This window comes from Dasypus novemcinctus, chromosome 14 (genome assembly GCF_030445035.2).
Source record: "Dasypus novemcinctus isolate mDasNov1 chromosome 14, mDasNov1.1.hap2, whole genome shotgun sequence".
NCBI lineage: Eukaryota > Metazoa > Chordata > Mammalia > Cingulata > Dasypodidae > Dasypus > Dasypus novemcinctus.
In genome coordinates, this window is record NC_080686.1 from 10,769,796 (window position 1) to 10,775,950 (window position 6,155).

At 48.3% G+C, this 6,155-nt stretch overlaps 1 long non-coding RNA gene across 1 annotated transcript; it reads right to left on the reverse strand.

The window, feature by feature from the left end:
• Nucleotides 1–1,529: 1,529 nt before the first annotated feature.
• On the reverse strand, nt 1,530–3,930 carry LOC131273350 (uncharacterized). The gene is made up of 3 exons (XR_009180559.2): nt 3,742–3,930; nt 2,428–2,511; nt 1,530–1,669 (listed from the first exon to the last, which is right to left on the reverse strand). It is a non-coding gene; the product is annotated as an uncharacterized lncRNA (long non-coding RNA).
• Nucleotides 3,931–6,155: the final 2,225 nt, after the last annotated feature.

Consider the following 6,155-nt stretch of genomic DNA (forward strand, 5'->3'; position numbering starts at 1 on the left):
TCCGCCCTCGGTGTACTGGGGCCCGGGGGTCACCTCCAGGCCTCCCCTTGGTGAGGGCAGGCTGGCTGCTCAGAAGAAGGGCTGGGATGGGCAGCGCCGGCCCCAGGGCCCCGGGGCGCCTTGCTGGGGGGCAGCAGTCTCTTGACTCCACTCTTCCAGCTCTCCAGTGCTTCCCTTATCTCGGGTGGGTTGTGCAAGCAGGCTGATGAGAAAAGAGAGGCAGTTTGTTAAAACAAACAGAACAAAAAAACCCATATAACACGGAGTGAAGCCACAAGCAGACTGTGGACTTTACTTATTCATAAAATTCTAACAATATTGGTTCATCAGCGGTAACAAATGTACAAAATGTTAATATTAGGGAACTGTGTGTGTTAAGGGGTATATGGGATCTCTGTACGTTCTGTAAATCTACAACTGCTCTGAAAAAGAAAGTCCATTAAAAAATAAAAAGTTAAACATAGGATTACCATATTGCCTGCAATTCCACTCTTAGGTATAGGCCCTAAAGAATTGAAAGCAGGGACTCAAACAGTATTGCTTCACAAATATTCAGAAGCAACAACCAAAAAGGCAGCTCGGTGTCGTGGAACCTGAAAATGACTCTGCCTGGGGCTCTTGGGCACGCAGTGAAATCTCTCCGAACAGGGGCTGAAATCAGAGCGCTTGGGTTGCAGCCCGGCAGCAGCTGTGCGATGCTGGCTTAGAACCATCTCTTTGGGATGATGAATATAGTCTGAAAATAGTAGTAAACACACAGTATTGTCATCATACTCGATGCCAGATAGTCACTTAAAATGGTTATAACAATGTTATGTTAGGTATATTTTAACACAACTGAAAATTAATTTTTAAAAAAGACAGAAAACCTTTCTTATTGTCTTGCCTTTAAAAGGGGATTAGTGACTCCCTACCTCATTTGGTAGTTGCGAGGATGAAATGAGAAAATACGTGTGTCCTCGCTTGGATTCTCTCTCTTGCGAACAACATGGATGACCTCTGGCTAAATGAAGCAAGGGATGACTTTGTGAGAGAGCTGTCATGGTGAGGTTCAGAAAATGAGCAGAAACCAGGGAATGCTGGGAGCGTGACATCACGCGTCCCGGATCCGTCAGGATTCCAGAGCTGCGGAAGGTCACTTGGGAGATGAAAGCATCCTCTCTGGGTTCGAGGACCCATTGGAAGGAGAGGAGGCCAGCCACCAGGGGGTGGTGGAGGGAAAGCGGGGCCACTGCTCCTTTTTAGGGGTATGGATTCCAACGCCGAGCATTCAGTTACACCGCCATAACCGGTAGCTGCAGAGCGCCTCCTGGCAAAGAGCAAGTTCTGAGCAGAGACTGGTTATTGCAGTGATTCGTTTCCACAATCTGTGAAGGGGTTAGGGCAACACCTGACCTGGTGTCATAGCTGGACGTAGCTATCCACTCTCAAAACACACTAGCTGATCGTGTAATGAAAATAGATAACTGAAATTCATGGGTAAATTAATGTGTTAGTTTGATCATTAGCTTCAATAGCCTTCCCCATAAACCATTTTAAAAATCACCATAAAAGAGCAAATCAACTAAGTCTCCTCCTCCTTCACTTGCTTTTCTCCTTAACTATTCATACCTTCTTGTTCCATCCTCCACTTCTGTAGACAAGAAGGCAAACGTACTGAAGCAGTTTTCTGTGAAAAACAAATTCTCATGAAAATTGTATATATGATGCAGAAAGCCATGTTTCATGACACTGAGAGCCATGTTTCTTCATTTCCACGAAATTCTGGGTGAATGCATACTTTTAACTCAGAGGAATGTACACCGTCATGGAAAAACATGTCCCTGGTGTCACTTGGCAGATTTTTCAAAAGGCTGGAGTTGTGTGTGGTGTTCGTGTTTTTCTTAGGTTTTAGATGAGGGCAAGTAATGAGAAGTTTTCTCCTTGTCTTAGCTCCCTATGCCAGGCGAGGGTTGAGAGAAAACAATCTGCTGTTGCTCCCTTTCGCTCTAAGTTGGTGTGAGTCTCCATTTAATCAGGAGACCGCACAGCTTGTCCAGTCAACAATATGCTTCCATCCCAGTCTATGCGTTTTCTTTCTCCTGCAATTGTTGAGTACATTATTTGCATGTGTTGAGTGTGTACTTTCCCTTGTAAGATCTAAGAGGGCAGAAGCTGTTGAAACCTTGCTGTACATGCCATGCCCAGCAGTGGGCTTGCACTTCAGCTTTTGAGCTGGATGACGTGGGTGGAATACCAGATTTGCAACATTTTGTGTCTCCATGTTCTCATCTGCAAAAGCTGGATAGAAATGCTATCTACCGCAGAAAGAGCTTTGAAAATTAGGTAGGTTACTGCTGGTAACTGCCTAGGATACAGTTAAAGGCTGCAGTGACAGGAGCAGGGAGGGAGGGAGGGACCTGCTCTCCAGAAGGCCCGTTGACTCACCCAACGGAGTCCAGATGGTATGTCCTTCAACAGGTGGCTCATCCTGCTCCAGAGGTGGGAAACTTTAAAGCCACTCAGTACCAGCTGAAATAGCAAGACCGGTTGGAAGAGGCCTATTAGTGATAGACATATGACAGGCTCAGAGTTCTGTACACAAACCATTGGGAAGTGGGAGAAGGCCATTGTGAAACACTCGGGTTTGGAGACAGACTGACGAGTGAGAAAGCTGATTCCTAAAGCATGTTCCACCTGGGCGGGGGGTTGCTTACAGGGTTCCCCTGAAACGAAGCTGGACATTCTTTTAGTTTTGAATGGCCCTAGATGCTTTAGGTCACTTGGTACCAACCGGGAGAGGTAGAGGATGAAGGTATTCGAAAGGGGAAAACTGACGTTCTGGGTTTTCTCCTTTTCTTTGTTTTCTTTCTGGGTCCGCTCTCTCCAGTGCGATGGCAGCTGGCGCTTGGGGGGGGGGGGGTGGCATCATTTCTTCAAAGTGAAGGTGCGTTAAGATCCGAGTGGAGTGAGGGGAAGTGCACTTTGAATCCTAGTGCCCTCCCCCAGTCCCTTCAATGGGCCTGCAACCATTTTAATACCTAATTAACTTTTTACAAATGGATCTGTTTCCTCTGAAGCTGTAGGAACAAATATGGCTGTTGACTGCCACAGCCCAAAGGCTCCAGAAGCCTCCCAGGCTACTTCTAAATGCTATGCATGTCATTTTGCGTGGAAATCAAAGCTGCTGGGAGTCTTAGACCAACGGGGTACTAGCCTCAGTATGCAGCCTTGCAAGCAGCCAGCAGCACCGTAAAGTCACAGACCAGGGGAGTGGGAAGTTGCTTAATAGGTTGGGTATTTGCTGTTTCCTGAGTGCACCTGGCCAAGCACCTGTGCCTCTATACCCTGGCGCCATATCCCTAGTTTCCCCAAGCACCGGGAAGGTTGGTCTGCCTGTGGGTTTGGAGCTGCTGTCCTCCTGCTACTTGACCCTGGACCTCCGAGTGCTGCTCAGAGGCCAAATTCAATGAAATGCTTTCTCAACTGGCTCTTTCACTATTTTCTTTGCATTGTGAGGAGGACAAGAAGTGACTTTCCGCTCATGCTAGAAAGACAAAAAAAGTTCACTGACCTACGTTTCTAAGTGGTCTAATGGTTAGAAATGTGCTATAGGAAAGGTTTTTTTTTGTGGGGGGGGGGGGAGGAGGGAGGGAGCAGTAATAAGTTGGCACCATTAAAAATGGTCCCTTCTTAGTATAAGCATCCAGGAGGAAACCACAGGTTTCACCACAATGGGCTGGCACGCACGCTCCGTGATACCTGAGCAGCTGCTCTTTCACTGTGGTGGCTTTGCTTGCTGTGGCCTGGGAAGAGGTGGCCGTACAGACGTGTGTTGGTCCATCTGGGCATCGGCACAGGACACAGAGGACTCAGGGTCTTTGCTAACCGGGTCCTCCTAGAAGCAGCTGCTGGTCCATTCCAAGGAAGAAGAGAGAGGACCACCTCCCACTGCACCCCTACCACGGAAGGAGGGAATAGAAAGAAAGGCCACATTATTTTCCCTTTTTATGAAAACAGGTCTCATCCCTCTAGGTGCCACTCTGCTCTTAAATTAGTCCCCGGAATACACAATACAGGGTTTCAACTCTCAGTGCAGATGCATTTACCAAGGTGCTTTAGGTGCCCTGGAGTCGCCTCATGAAAGCATTCCTTATCTATTATCACCTAGGTACTGATTTAGTGTTTCTGTGCCATAGATTGGGCTTGAAATGGGGATTCATTTCTCAGCAGGATTGCTCAATAAATTACTCTATTGTCTCTGTGTTCCCTTAGTGGGGGTCCTTTCATACCAGGGCGGGGGAAGAAGTTGCTCCTGGGCAAATCCCAGCACAGAGGACACGGAAGTGACTGATGTGTCCTCTGGGCCTTGGTTACCAGGCCTATTTCCTTCCCGACTGTTGGGCTGCAAAGAAATGTTAGGAAGAGGAATTCAAAGCCGCTGGCTTTTAAATTAAGAGAGAATCCCCAAACCTGTTGGCTGTGGAAACACACGCTGAAAAGTGAACCCTTTCTTCCTCTCTGAAATGCTTACCACCCCATCACGCATCTAACTAAGCACCAAGGGACTTTGAAAAAATTTCCTTGTAAGAAATTTTGAGCACTGAGTATTCTTTTTAAATTAGAGACAGAGAGCATTGTTAAGAATATAACTGTGGTTTGCAAACACCTGCTCACCCTCCCACATTTTGCGTGCAGGTACAAGTAAAATTTTCAGCAAGTACAGGTCTATTTCCCAATTGCTTCAACAGGTAAAAACTGGCAGCGTTTCCTGGCAGGACGTATGCTCTAATTGTCCTTCTAGCTGATACCTGTTATGAGTCGCTCCAAATGGATTTATTATGAAGCCTTTCTATGATCATCAAACTGTGAAGCGTTCCAGTGGCTTGCCTTTAGAGCTCGTGGCTGCACAGACCATATATAGAAAAAAGCAGGGACTTGCAGACCTCAGGGAAACACTGCAGGGCTGCTGTTTGCTTCCCAACCACCCTGGGGAGAACAGGTGTATGGAAAGGGTGAGTCTTACTCCCAGGAGACAGTGCCTGCGGACCTGCAAGTCTAAGCTTGCGGGGAGGTTTTCAGGAGTGAGGTGTAAAATTCCGAAGGCTTGCCTTCAGTTCAGATAAGCATCCACATGTTTGGCTCTTCAATGGAAACCTGCCTGAGATTCTCAAACAACCTGTTAAACCGCACTGGAAATCTTGCCGGGATACCATTTCTCCAGCCATTTCTGGTACTTCCTGGAAGAGCCGGCCAAGAATAGGCTTTCCACGCCTTAGTCAAAGATGGAAAAGTCATGAAAACAACCTTCTCGCTTTCTGTTGTTTCATGTTTATTTGATGTCTGTGGGTGCACAGATGAAGTGATAGAAAACTTCAGACATTTAGACTTGTGGATGGTTTTGGAAATCTGCAAAAAAATGGCGTTGGGAAGGCAGTTCTCATTTTCACGGCAGTGGTTTGTCCCTGCCCAGATGTCGCACTTGCAGTGGCTAGTTTGTCTACCTAAGGGAGAAAGCGGCAGACACGGATAGCGGCTGCGGCTTGTGCCCGCGGCCCAGCTGGTGGACGGTTGTGAGGATCAGCTCAAACAAGAGCTTCCTGGAGCTTCCTCCCGGCAGCCGGTCCAGAGACAGGGACCGCGGTGTCCCTGTCAGCGCTGCGGCGAGAGCTGGCCGTCAGCCCACCAGGACCCCGGCGCCTTCCAACTCTTGGCGCTGCTCTTTGATGTTTATAGAAGAGCCTTTATTGGGGCTCTTCGTGTAACAGAGGCTAGTAATGAGACAGCTTCTTCCACCAGGAGCGCAAGTGGAGGGTCGCTCCTCCCTGTGACCTCGCTGGGCTTGAGCTGATCTGCTTGGCAGCCTCCCATCTGGACAAACGGACAACGCGGAAACGAGGGCTTCTGGGTGCAGGGGCTTTGGGGATGGGTCTAAAGGTGGGCATCAGTTGGCTGCTCTGTGAGCCCCTCTCTTTGTGGCACCATCAGATTTCCAAAAAAAAAAAAACCAAACAAACAAGAAGAAAGGGCAAGCAAGTCGTCCAGGGGCCAGCGGTTCCTGGCGTTTTCTCAGCACGGCTTTCTTCGCATTCTCCTGTGAGCACAACAGAAAAGCCCTCTGGAAGCAGCTTCCGCAGGGCGCACGACGGGGCTTGGGAAACCATCGCCGGGGCTTT